Here is a 23459-nt window from a genome sequence, read left to right as displayed (position 1 = left end):
AGCAGCAGACCTTTGAACAAATTAAGCGGGAGATAGCCCATGCCATGGCTCTTGGGCCAGTTCGGGCAGGACAAAATGTTAAAAATGTGCTCTACACTGCAGCTGGGGAGAATGGCCCCACCTGGAGCCTTTGGCAGAAAGCACCAGAGGAGACTCGAGGTTGACCCCTGGGATTTTGGAGTCGGAGGGATACAGAGGTTCCAAGGCCCGCTACACTCCAACTGAAAAGGAGATGTTAGCAGCATGCAAAGGGGTTCGAGCTGCTTATGAAGTGATTGGCACTGAAGCACAGCTCCTCCTGGCACCTCGATTGCCAGTATAGGGCTGGATGTTCACAGGAAAAGTCTCCTCTACTCATCATGCAACTGACGCCACATGGAGTAAGTGAGTTTCATTGATCACGCAATGGGCTTAAATGGGGAACCTTGATCACCCGGGGATCTTAGAGGTGATCATGGACTGGCCAGAGGGTAAGGATTTTGGAGTATTGCCAGAAGGGAAGGTGACATGTGCTGAAGAGGCCCCATCATATAATAAGCTACTCGAGGATGAGTAGCGTTATGCCTTGTTTACTGATGGGTCATGTCTTATTGTGGGAAAGCATCAGATGTGGAAATCTGCTGTGTGGAGTCTCATGCGGCAAGTTGCAGAGGCCACTAAGGGACAAGGTGAATCGAGTCAGTTTGCAGAGGTAAAAGCAATACAGCTGGCTTTGGGCATTGCTGAATGAGTAAAGTGGCCAGTGCTTTATCTCTATGCTGATTCATGGATGGGGGCAAATGTCCTGTGGAGGTGGTTGCAGCAATGGAAGAGGAACAACTGACAGCGCAGAGGCAAACTCATCTGGGCTGCTGAATTGTGGTGAGATATTGCTGCCCGGCTAGAGAACCTGCCTGTAAAAGTGTACCACATAGACAGCCATGTGCCTAGAAGTCGGTTCACTGAACAACATCAAAACAACCATCAGATGGATTGAGTTGCCAAGATTAAGGTGTCTCAGGTAGATCTGGACTGGCAACACAAAGGTTAATTATTCATAGCTCAGTGGGCCCATGATGCCTCAGGTCATCAGGGAAGAGACACAATATATAGGTAGGCTCATGATTGAGGGGTAGAATGACCATGGACACTATTGTGCAGATTATTCACAATTGTGAAACATGCTCTACAATCAAGCAAGCCAAGCAGTTAAAGCCTATGTGGTTCGGGGGCAATGGCTGAAGTATAAATATGGGGAAGCCTGTGTCACAGAGGCACCCCAAAATCAGTTTTAGGCAGGGAACAAGTTCCAAAACAGACTTTATTCTAGCCGGAAAAGTGCAACCAATCAGCTAACCAGAAACAGGGTTTATACAATTAGTTAGCACTCCGACAACGTAAAATACAGGTTCGGATATCAGTTGAGTAGATTATTGGGGTACAGCAAAATAAGAATAATGAGGATCCATAGCATGCATGCACACACTCACAAGAAACAAAACCAGAGCCCTCTGACTCAAGAGTACCCACAAGAAATAATCACTTGCCTGGGCTAGGTGAGGACTCTCACTTGCCTGGTTAGGCAAAGACTCATTCAAGGATAAACCCAGTAAATAACCACTCACCCAAACAATGAGGTGAGGTACTCTCAGTCCTGGGAAGTCTCCTTAAACAGTGTTCCAGTCTAAGGAGAGGGCTCTAGTTCACAGACCCACTGCTCCGAGAAGACCACTCCAAAAGGGGCCTTTGGTGGGAACCCCATTTTTATAGTCTGGTCAGATCTGGCTGTGGGCATTACAACATAGTCCAGAAGCTTTGCAGCTACTCTGGGCACTTCCTCTGCTAACAACCCTGTCAATTGACTCAGGGTCCCATTAAGGAGCCTGTCAATTGACAGAGAGTCCCACCCCTCCTGTCCCACCAGCTGGTGGAAGTGAAGTCACCCTGCCCCGGAGTAGGGGAGGATGTGACTATCAGCACCTTTGTGCCACCCTAGGTGTGTATGTGGAGGCAGGCACAGTGGGGCACAAAAGGTGCTAAAAGAGCCATCAGCTGCCCCATTGAAGGCTCTGAATCTCAGGGGAATGTGTAACTGCCACAGCCTGGCAGATTGACTGTATTACACTCCCACAAACCCGACATGGCAAGCGTTATGTGCTTATGATGGTGGAAGCAACCACTAGATGGCTGGAAACATACACCGCGCCCCATGCCACTGCCCAGAACACCATCCTGGGCCTTGAAAAGCATGTCCTATGGCAATATGGCACCCCAAAGAGAACTGAGTCAGACAACAGAACTCATTTCTGGAACAAACTCATAGACACTTGGGCCAAAGAGCACGGCATTCAGTGGATATATCACAACCCCTACCATGTACCAGCTGCTGGAAAAATCAAACAGTACAATGGACTGTTAAAAACTACACTAAGAGCAATGGGTGGTGGAACTTTTAGAAATTGGGATTCAAATTTGGCGAAAGTCACTTGGTTGGTTAACACCAAGGGATCTACCAATCGAGCTGATCCTGCCCAGTTGAAGCCTCCACACACTGTGGAGGGGGATAAAGTCCCTGTGATGTGAATGAAGAGTATGTTGGGAAAAGCAGTCTGTGTTTTTCCTCCTTGGGGTGTGATTTTTAGTATTGTAATGAGCTTATAATGAGCAAAGTTCAACTAAAGGACACTTTATCTAACAATCTCAAGATATATGTTAAACACGACTCAACTAATTGCACAGGTTCCAGGATATAGCATAATTATTTATCAGTTTATCAATTATTTATCAGCAGTGCTGGCTAAACGGAAGCCTGTTCCAGTGCTTCACAACCCCTTTCTTAAAGAAATTTTTCCTAATATCCAACCTGAACCTCCCCTGGCACAACTTGAGGCCATTTCCTCTCAACCTATCACTTGCTACTTGGGAGAAGAGACCAACACCCTCCATGCTACAACCTCCTTTCAGATAGTTGCAGAGAGCAATAAGGTCTCCCCTCAGCCTCCTTTTCTCCAGACTAAACAGCCCCAGTTCCCTCAGCCGCTCCTCATAAGACATTTTCTCTAGACCCCTCACCAGCTTCATTGCCCTTCTCTGAACTCTCTCTAGCACCTCAATGTCTTTCCTGTAGTGAGGGGCCCAAAATAGAACACAATATTCAAGGTGGGGCCTCACCAGCACTGAATACAGAGGGACAATCACTTCCCTAGTCCTGCTAGCTGCACTATACCTGATACAATCCAGGATGCTGTTGGTCTTTTTGGCCACCTGAGCACACTGCTGGTTCATGTTCAGCTGGCTGTCAATCAACACCCTCAGATCCTTTTCTGACAGGTAGCTTTCCAGACACTCTTCCTCAAACCTGTAGCATTGTATGGGGTTGTTGTGACCCAAGTGCAGGACCCGGCACTTGGCCTTGTTGAACCTCATACAGTCACTCTCAGCCCAATGATCTAGCTGGTCCAGATCCTTCTGTAGAGCCTTCCTATCCTCAACCAGTTCAGCACTCCCACTCAACTTGGTGTCATCTGCAAATTTACTGAGGGTGCACTCAATCCGTTGTCCATATCACTGATAAAGATATAAACAGAACTGGCCCCAACACTGAGCCCTGGGAAACACCACTTGTGATCATCCATTAGCTTCCTGCCTCACTGGGACTAGGGATGCAGCATTGGATGGGCATGGGATATGCAGGGTATGGGGGGATGAGCCCAACTGAGCCTGCATCCAGCTCTACCTCACCTCATCGTGGGCAGAACCTGCTCAGACAAGATCCAGAAGTTGGGAGGAGCCACCAGCCATACAAATCTGGGGTTGGTGATGGGGGAGCATCAAGGACACCACAGGGAAGGCTGTGGAGCTCTGGGGACATCACAGGAAGGCTGGGAAAGGAAAAGCACCTGTCCTGCAGGCAGGGCAGCAGGAGCAGGCACCCCTGGGAGCTACGTCCCTGCTGTCTGCCTCCATGCAATGTGTCAGCCCAGACCTGGCACCAAAGCTTACCTATGGTTGCAATGCAACACTGAGGGAGACTGTGGTCAGGGTGAGGAGAGTGATGCTAAGCCTGCCCATTATCCTCAGGAGTGGAAGCTTGCTGCCAAAATGGCTACTGCCTGGCTTTGTGGGAGGGTGTCCCGGCTCCCGGTCAGTCCCAGGAATGTCTGGGGACCTGGCTGAGGAGCTCCTCCATCCTCACAGCATGATGGTCCATGCTTGACAAGGCTGCAGCCAGAGCTGGGCCAAGGAGAGAGGCAGAGGAGCAGAGCAGGGTGTGTGGTCCTGACCAGGGGGCTGGTGGGAGTGATGACCATGCAGACATAGCAGAGGGGGCAGGAACTACGTGACTTCATTTATAAGTGAAGTTACATCCTTGAAAAATCAGATTTATTCTTCTGTCATCAATGCAGTGTGATGGTGCCAACCAGCCATGGAGTCCCTGGGTGACCTGGGAACTCTCCAGCTCCATCTGCTTAGGTGAGACAACAGCTGGATTGAGACAGATATTGAGCACTGAGACACCGGGCACTGAGATGTTCAGTGTTGAGACATTTGTAAACAGTTGCTAGGAACAGTCATTGCAGAATTGGTCATGTAGGACAGTCTTCTGCATGAAGTTAAGACATGTAAGTTCTGTTTCCCATGTAGCTGAGACAAGCAGTAATGATGGATCATGCCTGCACTGGAGCATGGCCAACAGCCGGACAAGAGCTGAACACGGAGTGTTTCGGGGAGTCTCATCTGACCCTGCTGGAGCTGCTGCAAGAACCCCTGCAACAGACACTCCTTCTCCATCCGGAGAGTGGCTGACTGATCCCCTATATGAGCATTACCCCATGCCAAGATCCCATGATTCTCAGTAGCCCTTCATCCCCTGTGAACTCCCCTGCCAGGGTTCCCAGCCTCATCCTCCTGCTCCCACTGGGCTCTCGAGGCTTTAACTTCATAGACCGTTTGGAGAAGTGGTTTTCAAGGGAAGCGCTGAGGTGGGGACTCACTCATGCTACTGGTGACAGCCACAGCAAGCGTTTGGGGAGGGTGAGGTTGAGAACGAGTCCTGAGGATTCAGGGGTGAGGGTGCAGGATGAGGGTGCAGTGGTGAGAATGAGGATGTGGGGATGAGGATGAGAGTGGAGGGGTGGCTTTTGATCAAAAGCTGAACCACCAGACACCTCAGCCAGTTGGGGCATACACTGGACAGGTTCTGGTCTATGCACTCCTCAGGAGCTGGAAGGCCTGAGAGCAGCCCCAGAGCCCAGCAGGAAAGGAGAGAGAGGAAGACTGGGGAAGGGCAGGTAGGGGCACCCTGCAAGAGGAAGAGAATGGTGGACAAGCCCTGACACTTGCCCAGGGCACTGTGTGCTTGCTACCCCAAAATCCCTGCCCCATCCGACAGCCTCTTCCTCTGGCAGCCCTGCAGCCCCCAGGCAGCACCCACTTGAAGCCCTTTGTGCCTCTCCCTGCACACATGGGTGCCTGCCTGGGGTGCTTATGGGCACCAAAGTTAGGAGATGTGAGTTCGGGATTAAGGAACTTGTGAGTTAGAAGCTTTGTGAGTTGATGAAGTGACGAATTAGTGAGTTCACGTTAGAGGAGTCCATGCAAAGGGCATTGAGCCCTTGTTTGACATGTCTGTTTGTTTTCTTTCCTAATGAGTGTAGTGAGTTTGCATGGCAAGGTTTTACTAGTGAGGAGGCTGTAGGTGTGGCTTCTGTGAGAAGATACCAGAAGCTTCCCTCATGTTCGACACAGCCAGTGCCAGCCAGCTCCAAGATGGACCCTCTGCTGGCCAAAGCTGAGTCGATCAGCAGTGGTGGTAGCACCTCTGTGATAACATTTAAGGGTAAAAACTGCTGGGAGAAAGGAGTGAGAATATGTGAGAAAAACAACCCTGCAGTCAGTGAAGAAGGAGGGGGGGGAGGTGCCCCAGGTGCCAGAGCAGAAATTCCCCTGCAGCCCATGGTGAAGACCATTGTGCTGGGTTAGCTGAAATTAAGGTAATTTTCCATGCAATTAGAATCTTTTCTTCTTAGTAGTGTCATGGATGAGTGATGTAGGGTCCTGTTTGCCACAGAGCAGTGTTTAGATCACTTAAAGTGTGACTTGAAGCAAGCTCTCAGGCGTCAAAGTTTGCATAAATAAATAATTTAATGGAGTAGTACAGCAGCAGGGTTGGCTCGAGCTGGGTGCCTTCGCAGAGGTCCCAGACAAGCATTGAAATCCCTGGGTAATTATACCCTTACAGACTATTTACCTGCCCCTCACACCATGATTCACTCCAATAGCAATATTTGAATCTGGGATCTTTTTGCTTCTTGTTGGATCCTTTCAAGGAGTTCAGAGAGGCTTTTGTATTGTTTAGCTGAAGACGTTGTTTCTAGTCCATAGCCGCTTCGTGTCAGCCTTGAAGGTGTTATTTTGTCTGAATGAATCTTATTTCTTCCCAGCAAAAACTGCAAAACAGGCCTTATCTTGCAGGTGTCCATGATGGTCTGTAGCTTCTTTTGTTTTCATTAAGTAGATACAAGTTTGAGGAATATGAGCAGAACTTTACAACAAACAGCTTAAGATTTCAGCAACCGGCAGACAGTAGTCTGCGGGCTGCATGACTCCTGACTGATCGCTACAGAAGCAACAGAGGAGGGATAAAGGATCTGATATTGTTGCAACAGACACCCAAAGAGGTGAACAGCTGGGGGCGAGAGGAGATGGGGTGGAATATTTTTAAAGAAGAAGAAATACTGCGGTTCCCCCCCATATTCTCTCTAAGAGAGGGGTGAAGTATGAGGAGAGTAACCTCAAAAGACTATTAATCTGGTGCAGAGGCAATGAGTTTCCTGCTGATCTGTTAGGAGTTTTTCAAACAGAGACTTGGGAAAAAGTGGGAACTGTGTTGTGGAAGGCAATTAGTCGCAGTGAAAAAGATATTCTCGGCCTTGTAACCTCCTGGAAACTGATGATTACTACACTGAAGCAATTAAAACCTGAAAAGACTGTTATGAGCATTAGTGACTCAAAACTTAAATTGAACTTTGGGACGATATAGGGCAGAAATTATGGGATAAATTCAGCAATGGAGATAAAGAAGCTAAATCATTAGCAACTACATGGAAGCTTATAATTACCACCTTAAAAGATCTTAAGGCTGAACAGTCTGCTGCTGCCAGAATTTTTGCAGCGTTGCAGCCTGATAAGTATCCTGAAAGTCGCTATGAAGTTTACCCGGTTCGTGTCTTTGATACCCTCCCTATTCCATCCCCTGCTGTAGCTTTGGCACCCCCGATAGCTCAGCAGTCTGGGGCGGGGGGAGGAAAAATGCCGAGCGGGTGGCCTCCTGTACCATTGCTCAACCCTGGTGAGAAAAACAAGTCCAGAGGACTGGAGTCAGACAACTTGCCCAAAGAACCTGTGAAAGCTGAGAATGCTAAGGTCGTCAACAAGTGTACTCTCAGTCCTTTTACCAATTTGTATCTGCCTTTACTGCCTTGTAACCCTCCAACTTCGATGAGAGAGCAGGAGTCACTGCATAAAAAATGCACAAAAGAACTGTGTGACAAATTAGATCAGCTAATAGCGAGTGAATCCAACAGTCGGCAATGCAGTCATGCTGATTGTGACAGGAAAGGGGGTGCTCCTGGGGACTCAGGTAATACGAATAATTATGATGCTAGAAAGTATTGGTGAGAATGTGTACTGTTCCAAACCCCTCTGTTACTAATGATTCTGCAGCACTGTTCAAGTCCACATTATTTGATGACTTGGATGAAGATGAGGGTTTGCAGCATTTTCTTGAAACGTTAAAAGGAAAAGCAGTATGTGTACATGTTGCCCCGAGATCAGATAAAAACCATGAAAGACTCAAGCAAAATTTGACCTATGCAATGTAATTGCTATAGATCATTCAGGATGGAATGATGGGGACTCCTTGAAAGGGGCGGGTATTCCACAACTCTTGGAACAGACACTAATTGACACACCACAATTTACAGGCACTATTAGTTTCTGAAATCCTGAGGCAGTCAACAGACCTTGCATATCAAGCTATGATAGAGGTGCCTGAAACCAACAAAGCAGCCAAATAATTTACAACTGTTATCAGGATCCCAATGAGAATTACATGCAATTTATTGACCATCTTCAAGAGGCCATCAATAAGCAAGTTGAAAACTTAGAAGCTAAGGAAGCGCTGGTGTTGAAATTAGCAATAGAGAACGCTACTGTTTGCTATCAAGGTGTTATCTGCGAGTTTTACAGTACATATTACGTGCTTCTGTGTATTGCCTCTCTGAAAATCAAGCAGTTTGTCAGGAATGTGAGTTAATTGTTTTACTGATTGTTGTTAGAATTGTTTCTTTGTGGTATAAGTACATCGTAAAACTTTCTCCCCACTTTTCCCACTCATGCTGCAAGCAGCCCTGTGCTTTCCCCGCCCCCCCTCCCTCTTCTCATGGTTTTTACTTTCGAGATGGGGTCAGGAATGACTGTTTTCAGTCGTGTTCCTAAGAAATTGGTATTGGGAGGTGTTTTAAAACATAGGAAAGCACTTGGAAATATGAGGAAGGAAGATCTTGTGAAATATTGTAATTAATGGTGGCTGTGGTATAAGTTAAATTATTGGGAAAAGTGTCCAGAGAACAGAATCTTGAAGTATAACACCTTGTTGCAATTAATGTTGTTTTTAAGGTGAGAAGAGCAGGACAAAATAAATCTCTACAAGAGATCATTAAACCATTTCAGACAGTTTTACAGGCAGAACGGTTTGAACTTGAACAAGCTGAGAATTAACTGACAACGCACAGGTCAGAAAACTTGAAGTCTGCAAGATGCTTTCCTTATTAACCTGTTTTCTTTGTAGGTATCTGTTTAAGCATATTACAGTTTAATAGGTCTTTGTCTGTTACATGGTACAGTAAGTTTATAGTCCATGAGAATTCATGGACTCAAAATGTGCATTTTGTGATATTACAGAAGATCATGAGTAATTTAGTTCTTTACTGTGTGAATGTGATGGTAAAATTTTGTGTGTAGTAGCTGTTACTTTTCTTTCTAGCATTCTAGCTTTATTCCAATATCCAGACTTGTGCAACTCTGTGATAGGCTGTGTCTCATCTCGATGTGCTGTATTTGGCTCTTTTGTATGCACATCATGTAAAGAATCCTGGTTTTGGGATAACAGTTGTAGCACCCCAGATGAGACACTATTAAAAGCCTTGCCCAGTCCAGCTTGCTGCGGGGGCGGGGGGGCAGGTGCCGATGGGGCTCCAGCAGGCACTGACCTGTTTTTTCAGGGATACCCAGCGGTACCTCTGCCTGGCTGAGCAGTAACCAGTCCAAAGGTACTATGCAAAAACTGAAATATTGTCTCGAATAAGTGTAACTGTGATCTATCTGCATATTTGAACTTGGTCTTTGATTTTCATATCTGAGCTCAGTATTTTAATTTGCATATTTATGTTTGGTACCAAAATAATTTTGTTTGGGGAGATAATTACAAAATGGGAACCGGTTCCACTGCTAAAATTCCACCTTGCTCTCCCTTAGGATGCATCCTTACGCATTAGAGTAATTGCTTATATTTTTATCTAGTAATTTTGAGACCAGAAAAGAATTTAAGTTGTTAAACTCTAATTCGCATTGAAAAAAACAAAACAAAATAAAACAAACAACAAAAAAACCAAAACACCTAAATGCTATGATGGATGTGAACTTGGTATTGTATGAAGTTGCATTTAAAAGTTGCTAGAATATGAACTGATTTGGATCTAGGAAAATTGAATAATGGATTGATGTTTAATACACTGTTTTTTGACATCTGTAAATTTTAAATGTAAATTAAGCCAGTGGATCCATAGTTCTAATGAAGCTGGGAAATTAAACCAAAATTTTATTTTAATAGACTTATTGTGTGGTAACTAGTTGGAAGAGACTTCTTAGTAAATTCACCGTGCTAGTTTTTGAGGTCGTGGGAGAGAATGAAAGAAAGGCCGTTTTTTGAGACCAATGGAATGTTAAATTTGGAACAAAGTTGTACCATATGAATTCTTGTATTTGCCGGAAAGCCCTATACCTCTCTTGGGTCAAGATTTGTTAAGTAAATTGTAAGCTCAAATAACGTTTTCTGAGAATTCTGTTTAGTTGCATGTCCTACAAGAAGCTGCTTGGACGGTGCAGATCTGCTTGCTTCAAGTGAGAAATCTCCAAGGAAATTTCGAATGCTGTATTTCCACTAGTATTAACAGCCAATGTTTCGATAAATCAAATACTACACTGATAGAACTGAAACAGGACTTCGATCCGGTAAGGGAAAACAATATCCAATAAATATGACAGCCAAAATGGAGTTAGAAACTTTGAGGAATAAATTTATGACAACCTTACAAGGTAACTGCATTTGATTGGACTTGCAGATCTGTCTATTTATAGGTACAACATAGAAACAACCTGTGGCTATTGTGAGACAGTATGATGATATTGCTAACACACTGATATACCAATTGTTACTCTGATCAAGAAATGCAGGGAATGAATTTAAGTCTTAATAGGCCATGATCCTTTTGTCATATATGTACCATTTGTGAAATCTAATTTTGATTTTTTTATTTTTGCAGTCTATGTCCTTGTAAATTGCACTAGCTGATTTTCTTAACAGCACAGCTTTTGGCATGCCTAAATGTAAATTACTGCAGAACGTGCAAGTCTTTAACATCAGGTCACAGACCATCCTTGTATTTGGTCTGATCCTACATGCTTGCACAGTTTTTGTTGATGGTTCTGGGAAGTTTCATAAAGCTGAAGTGGTCTGGCGTGAAGATAACAATTGTCATCATTCTGTAAAAATTATTGAAGGTTCAACCCAATTAGCAGAACTTGGCACAACTTTACATTACTTAGAGCTTTTTAAGGAGGAACCTCTAAATTTGATTTGTGATTTTGAGTACGTAGTCAAGATCCAACGCACGTATCTGATTCTGAACTGTATTTTTTTTTAAACGAAAAGGGGGAGAAGTAAGGAAAACACCACAAACCCAGTTGTCAAAAGCATTGTATGTGATGAATCACTTATATCTAAGTGGTGCAGCCCAAATTTGCCCTGTGATGAAACACTTTGCAAGTATGACCCAAAAACATGCTAAATCAGAAAGAACCTGCATTAGTTATGGTCAAATCACTAGTTAATGGTAAATGGAAAAGGCCACATCAATTGATAACCTGGGGAAAAGGTTATGCTTGTGTCATTACAGGCCGAGGATTGAAGTGAATTCAACAAAGATTCAACGGATGCCGATGGACAGGAGGGAGATAAGTTGTGAGGACTGTTTCAGATGTAAATCATGGATCCTAATTCAGTGTTATAGATGCTCACAGACCTGGTGGTCTAGAAGCCTATTAGCAAGCAGGTGGTGTACCTTCTGTGGAGAACGGCAATTTGAACAAACAGCAGGAGAGCCGAAAGGGCGATATTACGCTTGGATAGTCAATGCAAAAATGAGGTAGAATTATGAGACATTCCTACCATAGTATCTACTGCACTCCTTCTCCCTAGTCTAGCAGCTGGTAAAGCTTTAGGAGACATATCAAAGTTAAGTTATTGGTCTTTTAAACAGGCTAATCTAACTTCTGAGATACTAACTCAATTAATAGTAGATGTTGATGGTATTAGGCATGCTACTCTACAAAATCACACAGTTATAGATCTTTTACTTTTAACACTAGATCATGGTTGTGAAGAATTGGAATGTGTTGTATTAACTTGTCTGATCCTTCTGAATCTATTCATAGTACTTTAGACAAACTAAAACAGCATGTTACTAAGATTGTCATAGTAGAATTAGGGTTTGACAAATGGTTTAAAAGCTTGGGAATAGGTGGGTAGTTGTTTGATCTTGTTAAATTATGCTCAACTGCATTGTATGTAATTGTAATTATGTTGTTAATCATGTGATTGTATGCTGCAGTGTATTTCAAAGATGATTCAGCGTGTTGTAAACAAGGCCTGGCTGGTTCAAAAACAAAAAGGGGGAATTGTGGGAGATTTGAGGGATTTTCTTGAAGTTAATGTGTGGATGGGTTTCTATTAGATGGCGATTTGTTATTAAACTTGTCAGGCCCTAAGGAATTTCAAGGCCACGTCGGAAAGCTGAAAACACGACGTCAGTCAACACATCTATTAGCAGTGAGACTTGGGCGCGTGGACAACTCTTGAACATAGACAATATCCAATCAGCTAATGCATGCTTGGAGCGTGGACGCGTGATCAGGAAATAACTGCATATATAAGGAGGCTTGTTTCTGTAATAAATGGCCTTTCTTGAATTCACGTTGGATTGTGTGGAGTCCATGATTTTTCACCCTCACACCTGCCCCCCAGAAGTAACTCGATCCAGTCTCCCCCTCTAGCACCTTGATGGCCCCACATAAATCCCTTACCAGCCAGCATATGCTGGCATTGCCTTCTGCATCACCCCAGTGCCCAAAATGGAGGCTGACTGTAAATTTGCTTTAGAGGAACAGCACATAAGAGGTCAATGAAGGCAGATTTCTTCTCTTTGTGGGTCTTCTTGTACCACCACCTGAAGTATCTGCAAGCAAGGGAAGGAGAGGTATGAAAGATGACAGAAGCTGGCATCACTGCACAGCAGGGTCTGACTGGCACACATTGCAGCTGCCCCTCTTGTATAAATGTACAAAAGTGACCTATGTCCCAGGGTGTGAGGGGTGACATCCCCTGCTATCCATCTGCAGTGTGTATCAGAAGACGTGAGTAGGCACAGCTCAGGCAGCACAGGGCTGCTTGCAAGGGCACAGTGTGAAAACAGAGCACTCCAATACCCAAGAGCAGGACTCCCAGCTCATGCAGGGAGCTTTCCCAGCCACCCCCACTGAGAAGCAGCAACACACACACACAAGGACCTAAAATCAGCAATTAGTAATAAAATAAGTTAATAAGAATAAGGGTCTATGCTGGTTTGACTGAAAATGGGTTAATTTTCTCCGTGCAATTAGAAATCTTTCTTTTTCATAGCTAGAATGCTCATTATTTAAACTCAGTTTGAGAACAAGCAGATAACACCCCAGCACAGAGATAATGTTTGTAATTGCTCTGGTCTGAGAGCCAAGGACATTCTGAGTGCCTTGCTTACAGGTGTGAGACAGCGAGGAAGAGGGGCAGAGATGGGGCAGAGCTTGACTGACATCCAGACTGATCAATAAGAGTATTCCATCCCATTAGCGTCATGCTTCAGACTTAAGGGAAGTTGGGACCTTCCAATTTTGGCTTGTTAAACCACGACAGGGTCATAGATTTTAGGCACTTATGAAGTTTAATAAGAATAAGCTTCACAGATGCTAGGTTTTAAGCACTTATTAGGTGTTAAGTCACAAGGATGGAATTTGTTGAGGTAAGCAGGAGAAGGTTAGGAGACAATGCCCTTGTTCTCAGAAGATAAGGTGGTGAGACCAGCATAAGGATCGGTTCATACTGGTTTTGCGGTTACAAGCCGAATAACAAAGGAATATAATGCATATGCAAAGGATTTCCTGGAAATGTAATGAATATGTATGTTCCATGTGGATAAAACCTGTGTCAGGGAATTGTTCGGGGCCCTCACTAGACAGAGCTATCCTGTGAGAGTGCCTGAGTGACGCACGTCAGTCATTAAATGGAATGCTTGCTTTTTAAACCTTAAACCCTGGTTTTAGAAGTTTCTTCAATTTGCCAATTTTGCGGTATCCCCACCACCATGCCTGGTAGGGCACATCCTGCTAAGGTAAGTCTCAGAACGGAGGCACAAGCTGGGAGAAGCCATACACTGCTCTGGGGATGTGAGCCTTGCTCTTCCACCTCCATGTCTCCATTGCCACACACAGCCCTGCCACATCCCAGTGCTACATCCCCAGGAGAAGATCACACGGGGCAGCCTTGCCCTGTAGGAAGTGATGCCTGCTGTCTGCAGCTGGCAGGATCCCAGAGACTCACCTCTGCTTTCACACCAGCTGTGCAGCCAGGCACTGCCCATCAGATAATTTCTCACCCAAAGGCCTCAGAATCAAGAGACACTCAAACAGGGGCACACCCACACCTGGGTGTGCCAGCACCACTCCAGGCAAGAGGAGCAAGGCTGAGGTCCCAGGTCAGCACTCATAAGGGACTGGCTTTTGCTAATGAACCACCCCAAGTTAAATCTTCCATCTGGAGACAATTAGCATACAGAAACCAGCTACCAGATTAGAAGTAGCTGCTGAACTCCCCTGAGCAAACAAACAGGCAAGACCCAAGTGATGGCTCCACAGTGCCAGGTGGGCACATGAGCTCCTGTGGTGGGGAACATCCCTGAGCTACCCGTGAGCACTAATGCTATATCACTGAGAGGAGAAAGCCACCCCAGCTGGGAGCCCACAGCCTGTTCTGCTCCAGCAGCTCACAGGATGCAAAGGCCAGGCAGTGGGCAGTGAGTACTATTACCTCAGGACATGTAGCCCTAGTTTAATGGGGATGGGGGCATCAAAGGGGAGAGACTCTTCCACAACAAGCCCTGCTCCTACACACACTTCCCCAGCAAAAACAACCCACTCTTACCTTTTTGGCTGTGTGATAACCAGACATTCACTTTATTCACCAACTTTTAAGGTCTCCGAAGCCCTCTTGGGATGATATTTTCTGGGATGCAGTCATAGGACACAACTGCAGACTGCTCTCTGTTCCTATGTACTCACCTTCATGTTTGACTGTTTAAGGACATTTTGCCTGCAGAGGTCCAGGGCATAAAGAGAACCTGCTTGTCCTGCATGACCGCCCTGAATCAGGGCCTGCTGCTATCTTCAAGCTACATCTGCTGCAAGTGTTCTTCTCCTAGCTGAGACAGCCCCGGCTTTACACTGCTGAGGCGAGGTTTATGGCAGCATGCTTGCTCTCTGTCTCAAGGAAATGATATTTTTATTATTTTCTTTAAACCTAGTATCAGAGAAAAAAGATACCCAGGCAGAGCAGCTGCAGCACAGGCCAGCAGGGCATCCTGGCTCCTTGGAAAGGACATGATTGATACTGCAAATCGGCCACGTAAAAAAACTTCTAAAACCAAAATTTGTGGGTTTAAAAGCAAGCATCCTTTATTGGCGTGCCGCCAACTCCAGGGGATCCATCCTCGGGGAGGGGGGCAGAAGAAGTTCCAGGCACAGGTTATATCCATCCAGATCATACATATTCATTACATTTCTTGGAAATCCTTTGCATATGTATTACATGCCTTTGTTATTTGGCTTGTAACCTGCTTGCACTGGTGTCACCACCTTATCTTCTGAGAGCAAGGGCATTGTCTCCTAACCTTCCCCTGCTTATCTTAACAAATACCATTCTTGTGACTTGATGCCTAACACCTAACATCTGTGAACCTTATTCTTATTAACTTAGTAAAATCTACAACCCTTATTTGTATAGACTTATTTTATTACTAATTGCTGATTTTAGGTATCAGACGGAGGGATTTAAAAAAGCATTTATTCCAGGAGCACACAGCAGGAGAGGTTTGAGATTTATAGTCACTGCTCGAGCTCTTTTGCTGTCTCAATAGCAAACTTCCCCTGACAGCTTCTCCCCACATGGCACAGGCCAAGAGGAGAAGATGCTCGATGTCCAATTGCTGGCTATTAACAGCTTTCCCAAGGCTGCAAAATAACCAGGAGAAAGTCTTTGTGTTCTGCAACACTAAAAGCCCTGCCAGGGCCAGAGGGCATTTTTTTCCCTTCAAATTGGCAGCAGAATTAAAACCTGTCCAAACATCACCCAGACATTCTGGATTTGTGCTGTAACACCCTCCCAGGGCGCACCAGCCACCTCTGTGGAAACCTGTCTGCACCTCTCCTCCTGCCCTGCCAGCCCCAACACCTGCCGCAGCCCACAATCTCCAGGGCATCAGACTGAGTGCTGCCAAGCAGAGCCCTAAAGAGAGCGCATGTGCCCCGCCTGGATGTTGCCATTCCCCTACTGTCACAGCACTCAGTCCTCTCTCCATGCCCACTGTTGGGTTTTTTTTTGGCAGGTGTGCAAGCAGAGCTGTCCAAGCCATGACTGAGGTGTTGGCCAAGATGGACCGTGGGCCTGTGTTCCTGGCAGGGGAGGTGCTGGAGTTTGTGATCACTTTTACCAACCTGTTATCAGCCTTGTCCACCTGCACCAGCAGGTATGGCAGCCCATGCCAGTGGGCCCCTTTTTGCACATGAAACCTTGTGGTGGCAGTGCTGTCTGGAACAGCCCTCCCTCTGAGCAGCCAGGTATAGTTATGGCTGGTTTGTGGGGCAATGGTGCCAGCTCAACCACTGGTGACTTCCCTGCCTGAGGTACTCCCTTAAGGGTGCTTTGTGCCATCACTATTTCAGGACTGAAACTGAGATAATAATTCTGGTTTTATGCCCCCAAGAGAGAGACAAGAAAAAAGTATGCAATTATAGATGCTCTCAGGTGAGCCCTCAGCAACAAGGCTACTGGCAGAAAATGAAGCCAAACTGGCTGTTGAAGCAGGATATCTAGTTACACCAGGGTGACAGTCTCACAGGGCAACATTCAGACAATGTCATTGTTTCCTACATTTATGGAAGGAACTCTCTCTGTGTAGCAGCTTGCTTACTTATCAGTGTGATCCCTGCCTTCAGAGCTGGCAGTCAAAGGGATGAGCAGTACCTAGAGGGAGAAAGAGGCAGACTTCTGTGTCAGCATTTTCTATGGCCCAGCCTTTGCACACTGCCTCTTCCCTCATCATTACTATGTTCAAAATAGTCAGTGAAGAAAAATGAGAAGATGGGAGCTTCCTATATTGGTTCACAGGGAGTGACTCCGCATCATAAGAAGTCACCCAAAGCCTCCGTGTCCACTGAGTGTGTGGTCTTGTCTGATTCTCCTGGGGGTGGAGAGTGCTTTCTCATCTTAGGCCCTTCCTGAGAAGTGTCCATTTCCAGCTGTCAGGTTCAGCATCTTTTATGAAAAATACACATTTTACAGGTGTCGAGGGTTCTGATTGCGGGGTGACAATAAAACTGTGGCAGACGTATTGTTAACCCCCTCTCCCCCCCTTCCCCCTTCAACCCCTCCCTCTCCCCCCTTCCCACTAAGGACAGAGAGAAGAGAGTTGGAAAAATTAAAAATGTTTTACTAATGCTATTAATAAGAATAGAGAAAATAATATAAAATATACAAAACCAATCTTGAAAGTCTCAGCAACTGCAGAGCCGGCACCCAAAGTCCTGGATTGGACCCTGCAGCCAACCGGAGCTGGATTCAGTCTCTCACTAGGCCTCAATTCGGAGGGACGATTCACAAGGTCCTCTCCTAATGTCGGCCATAAGCAAAAGGGACGAGATCCTTGTGATCTCCCACTTTTATATGAAGTATTCACGTGAATGGAATGTTATACTCGGTTGGTTTCTTGGTCACCTGTTTCTCGTTGCCCCTCTCGTGAGATGTGAATCTGTCCTTATCAACAACCTTGCATTCCATTGCTATGTTTACCAAAACATGTATCTGGTTCTCCAGGAAAATGCAGCTAATATGAAGGCTTTAGCTGACAGGCCAAATTCACTGTCGAGGGTTAAGATTGTGGGGTGACAATAAAACCCTGGCAGAGGTATTGTTAACCTCCTCTCCCCCCCCAACTTCCCCCTTTTGCCCCTCCCTCTCCCCCCTTCCCACTAAGGACAGGCGATTGGGAGGGAAAGAAGGACAGAGAGAAGAGAGTTGGAAAAATTAAAAATGTTTTACTAATGCTACTAATAAGAATAGAGAAAATAATACAAAATATACAAAACCAATCTTGAAAGTCTCAGCAACTGCAGAACCAGCACCCAAAGTCCTGGATTACACTCTGTAGCCAACCTGGAGCTGGATTCAGCCTCTCACTAGGCCTCAGTTCACAGGGACGACTAGCAAGGTCCTCTCCTAATGTCGGCCATAAGCAGATGGGAAAAAGGAAAAGGGAAAAGGGACGAGATCCTCGTGATCTCCCACTTTTATATGAAGTATTCACGTGAATGGAATGTTATACTCAGTTGGTCAGTTTCTTGGTCACCTGTTTCTCATTGCCCCTTTCGCGAGATGTCCATCCGTGCTTATCAATAACTTTGCATTCCATGGCTATGTTTACCAAAACATGTATCTGGTTCTCCAGGAAAATGCAGCTAATATGAAGGCTTTAGCGGACAGGCAAATTCACTAAAAGAGAAACTTGTTTTTTAACAAAACCAGGGCATTCACTAAAAGAGAAACTTTTTTTTTAACGTAACCAGGACAACAGGTGATTATTTGATGAACCCATCTCCAGTGCTTGCAGTCTCAGCAGCAGCAAAGAAATCTCTTGTACTACTGCTGTAGGGCTTCTTTTTTTATTGCCTTCCTTAACTTTCCATCTTTTCTTCCTGGTTCCTCTTCTCTGCTGAATTAAACTTTCAAATTCAGCTGTGGCATAAGCATCTAGCTTTCTGGTTTTGTCTTGTGTGGTGACAGTGCTGTTTTTCCCAGTTCTGAAACATGTGGGACTGTAAAGGTACCAAGTGGAGCAGTTTTTGAGTTTCGCAGCAGTTACCAGAGCTTCATTTGGGAATTTCAGGTGTGTTGTGATCTGTAGAAAGCTGCCCCTTGGAAAAAGAAAACTTTTTAAAATAAAAAAGCAGGTGACCAAACTGATGAGACCTGGCTAAGTCATATGAGTGGCAACACCAAACAGATTGGTGGTTTGGAAATTGAAGCTGTGGGTTGCATAGAGGTAGTACTTATGAAGAAAGGCTGAGGGAGCTGGGTCTCTTTAGTTTGGAGAAGAGGAGACTGAGGGGTGACCTTAATAATGTTTATAAATATATAAAGGGTGAGTGCCATGAGGATGGAGCCAGGCTCTTCTCAGTGGCAAACAATGATAGGACAAGGAGTAATGGGATCAAGATGGAACACAAGAGGTTCCACTTAAATTTGAGAAGAATCTTCTTCTCAGTGAGGGTTACAGAGCACTGGAACAGGCTGCCCAGGGAGGTTGTGGAGTCTCCTTCCCTGTAGCCTAAATAAGGCAGAGTAGAGGGGTAGGATTATCTCCCTGACCTGATGGTCACACTCTTTTTAATGCACCCCAGGATACCATTTGCCTTCTTGGCCACAAGGGCACATTGTTGACTCATGGTCAACCTGTTGTTGTTCTTATCTGCAGTGTTGTTTTCCAGCAGGTGCACCCCTAACCTACACTGATGCCTGGGGTTATTCCTCCCCAGGTGCAGGACCCTACACTTGCCCTTGGTGAATTTCATTAGGTTCTTCCCTGCCCAGTCCTCCAGTCTGTCCAGGTCTCGCTGAATGGCAGCACAGCCTTCTGGTGTGTCAACCCTTCCTCCCAGTTTTTTTCATCAGCAAACTTGTTGAGGGTGCACTCAGTCTTTTCATCCAGGTCACTGATGAAAAGGTTGAATAGGACTGGACCTAACACTGACCCCTGGGGAACCTCACTAACTAGAGGCCTCCAACCAGGCTCTGCGCCATTGATCACAACCCTCTGAGCTCTGCCATCCAACCAGTTCATGATCCATCTGTCCCGCCCCAACAGATGGGATGAGGGATGAGTTAACTCTAGACGTGACACGCGCCCTGACTCAAGAGATGAGACCAGGTGTGAGTTAACTCTGGGTTAATTCTGTGCAGTTATGTGAAGTGAATGACAGAAAATCACCTCCAGGGTCCAATTCAATTGTGAGTTTTACTAAAAGTACTTGTTGGAATATTGGTTACAGTGAATGGTGACTTGGCAAAAGTATAACAGAACTTATCAACACATTAACAGCAAAAATCCTACTACGAGCGATATATTGGCAACCATCAGTAGCTATAATATGAAATTTAACCAGAAATCAACAGCAGAGCTTAAAGATGGTGTTATCCTTATATGTTCAAAAGGGAAAGGGAGAAAGAGAGTGGTAGAGAGGGAAGGAAAACTAAGGTATAAAGGAGAGAGAAAGAGAGTAATATATATACTGAAGGAGAGACAAAGAAATGGGGGTATAGAAAAAAGGAGCGAAAGAAAGAAAGAAAGAAAGAAAGAAAGAAAGAAAGAAAGAGAGGGATCCAGTCTCTTACAGCCCCACAGCGTGGATGACAGGACTTGTACGATGTTGTGTAGCCTCGATGTTCCATGGCGAGGATGCTGGGGTCAGGAGCGCAACATCCTCCTATGTCTGGTTCAGAGTGAGGGTCCTCAGGGTGCTGGTATTCTCTTGGTGAGGCCAAGCTGGTATTCCCTTCGGTGAGACTGGTAGGCCCTACCTGTGATGTTTTAGATGAGCTTTTTATAGCTCCCAGAGTAGAGGAAAGTCGGGGGGGGGGGGGGTGGGGGGGGTGGGGAGGGGGGGAAGTGGTGATTGCGAAAGAGGGACAAGTCTGGACAAGTCCTGGGCCACGTTAAAAGGGTCTCAACTTTTCCCCTTTGTTTGCAGAGCTGGGCATATCAGGAGATGGGGCTATGTGCCCTCTAGCACATCCTCCATCTCTGGGCGGTCAGCTAGCCTGATCTGTGGCTCGTTAGCTCCTCGTTGATATGTAGATCACAGTTCCCCTTGCTCTGAATGTGTCATCTCCTGGCTGAACTGGTTTCACCACAATGTTATCAACCATGATCCTCATCAATACACAACACCATATCACCATGCATTCATCCAATCCACACTTCTTGAGCTTGCCTATGAGTAGGTTGTGAGAGTCAGTGTCAAAAGCCTTACTGAAGCCCTCTGAAGAGGACCCTGCCAGTTCTGCTTGTGATCCGAGGCCTAATTCCAGGCCCTACATCCCTGAATCCAGTTCCGGTTTACTGTGGAGTCCGGCCCAGGACTTCTGGGTGCCTGCCCTGCAGCTGCTGGAGCAACACCAGCTCTGCCATGGGCCGCTGCTGCACTACACCGGGGAATTCAAGATTGGTTTTGATTATTTTGTATTATTTTCTCTATTTATTAGTAGCATTAGTAAATCTTTTTAAACTTTTCCAGCTCATAAGTCTCTCTCCCTTTTCCTCCTATTACCCTTCTGAGTGGGGAGGGCGGGGAGTTTACAGAGAGCATCGTCCAGGGTTTATTGTTGCCTTGCAATAAATGGTGACAGATGGGAAGCAGTACGTTCTTGTTGGGGTGGAAGTGGTGTCAGGAGTTACCCAAGCTGCAGCCACTGTGAGAGTAACTGGGGATAACACAGTGAAAGGCTTGAAGCTATGGTTTAGTTATCTGCCAAAACCCCAATCCATCCAATCAGATAACGGTATCCACTTCACTGTCAGGGTGGTTCAGGAATTGGCAAAAGGCAAAGGAATATTTCACGTCCCCTACTATCCCTTAAGATAAAGGGAGAGTGGAAAGAACAAACAGATTACAGACTCAGTCCCTGAGGTCAGCTGATCAGAGACAGATCAGCCGGAGCTACGTTGGCAGATCCCGTGGTACAGGGGTTTTTTCAGTTTTTAGGTTTTGATTTTGCGACCTGGAAGCATCTGGCAGCCCTTGTGAGAGCGGCTGATGTGGCGTGGGTGTTACCACGGTGACAGCCAGAGATTTAAAATCGGTTGAAACTCAAAACTAGCACTCAGTCCCCGATGTCGGCTGATTGGAGCCAACTCAGCTGGAGCCATGTCGGCAGATCCCGTGGTACAGGGAGATTTTTGGTTTTTGGGTTTTGATTTTGCAACCCAGAAGCACCTGGCAACTCTTGCAAGAGCGGCTGACATGGCGTGGGCATTACCACGGTGATGGCGATCACACCCCCACCCCTCGCCTTGAAAAAGCCTCAGAGAGGGCAGTGACCCGTCACTGTCCACCAGGTACTGGGAGGGGTGACGAGCGTGTGAAGCGTGTGAGTACCACCCACAATGTGCTGTAGCAGTGGGTGTGGTAGCTCGTGCAGCGGGGTACAGAGGTTTTGTCCCTCCTTGCTTGTTAGACCATCTCACCTATTGCCAGTGTCCCAGACTACTGCTGATCATGGTCTCTTCCAGACAGAGAGCTTGTCACAAAAAGACTGTGGCAACCCATACAGAGGGTCTGCCCCAAACCGTGTCTCTACAGGTGTTCAGCCGCAGGGAGTGCCAGAGCCTGCTGCTGCTGGGGGAGAGAGGCCAGCATTCCACCTACGTGAGGTGTGAGCAGGTAGAAGATCTGCTCAGCATGGTGGTGAAACTTAAGGAGGAGGTTTAACACACTGAGGACCATCAGGGAGTGTGAAAAGGAGATCGACTGGTGGAGTAAATCCCTGGCATTCTAGTCAGAAAGGTCCCAGAGAGATACCCCCCAAAAGGTGATGGACCCATGCCCTGTCGGGCAGAGGGGGGAAGACCCAAGACAGCCCCTGCCCTGTTGCTCTTGGGCAGAGGCAGGGGACCAAAAAGATGAGGAGGGTTGGAAGCTAGTTCCAGTTAGGCGCCGCAGGCAACCCCCCTCCCTACCTGCTTTGCTTCCCCAGGTGCCCCTCTGTAATAGGGCCCTGGATCTTGAAGAAGAGGTATGTGAGGATGTGGTGCAAGGCCTGCCTACGAGGTCACATAGGAAGAGGTGGTTGACTCCACGCCTCAAGATTGCCTCTGATAAGAAAGAAAGAAGGGTAATTGTAGTAGGCGATTCCCTTCTGAGAGGAACAGAGGGCCCAATATGCGTAGTTGACCCTCATCATAGGGAAGTCTGTCGTCTACCTGGTGCCCGAATCGGGGATATCACCAGGACACTCCCCAACCTGATGCACCCACCAGACTACTAACCACTGCTGATCTTCCAGACAGGTGGGGAGGAAGCTGCATCCCGTAGTCTGAGGGGAATGAAGAAAGATTTCAAGACCTTGGGAAGGTTGGTGAAAGCGTCTGGGGCACAAGTGATTTTTCTCTTTCCTCCTTCCATTTTTGGGTGATGACATGCGATGGAATAGAAAAATTCAGTCCATAAATTATTTGCTACAAGACTGGTGCTACAGGCAAGGCTTTGGATTCTTTGATAATGGCTGGTTTTATAAGACACCAGTCCAGACAGTGATACGTGGGATAGGTTTATCTCACAGGGGCAAAAGGATGCTGGGAAAGGAATTAACAGGGCTCATTTGGAGAGCTTTAAACTAGATTCGAAGGAGGATGGGGTTGTAGCTGGGCTTGCACCAGTGGGGCAGCACTCTAGTATTGATAAAGACCGGGAGGCCTCCCACTCCCCTTGGGTGAAATCGGTGTACTCAGCTCACTCCCTGAAATGCCTGTGCACCAATACACACAGCATGGGAAATAAGTAGGAGGAGTTAGAAACCTGTGTTCGGGCAGGAGATTATGATCTGGTGGCAATCACAGGGACATGGTGGGACAGCTCACATGACTGGAATATGGTCATGGATGGTTATGTCCTCCCCAGGAAAGACAGGACAGCCAGGCAAGGTGGTAGAGTTGCTCTTTACGTGAGAGAGCAACTACAATGTATTGAGTACTGTCCAGGGGCAGATGAGGAGCAAGTTGAGA

This window comes from Patagioenas fasciata, chromosome W (assembly GCF_037038585.1).
Source record: "Patagioenas fasciata isolate bPatFas1 chromosome W, bPatFas1.hap1, whole genome shotgun sequence".
NCBI classification, from domain to species: domain Eukaryota; kingdom Metazoa; phylum Chordata; class Aves; order Columbiformes; family Columbidae; genus Patagioenas; species Patagioenas fasciata.
This window is presented reverse-complemented; position numbering follows the sequence as displayed.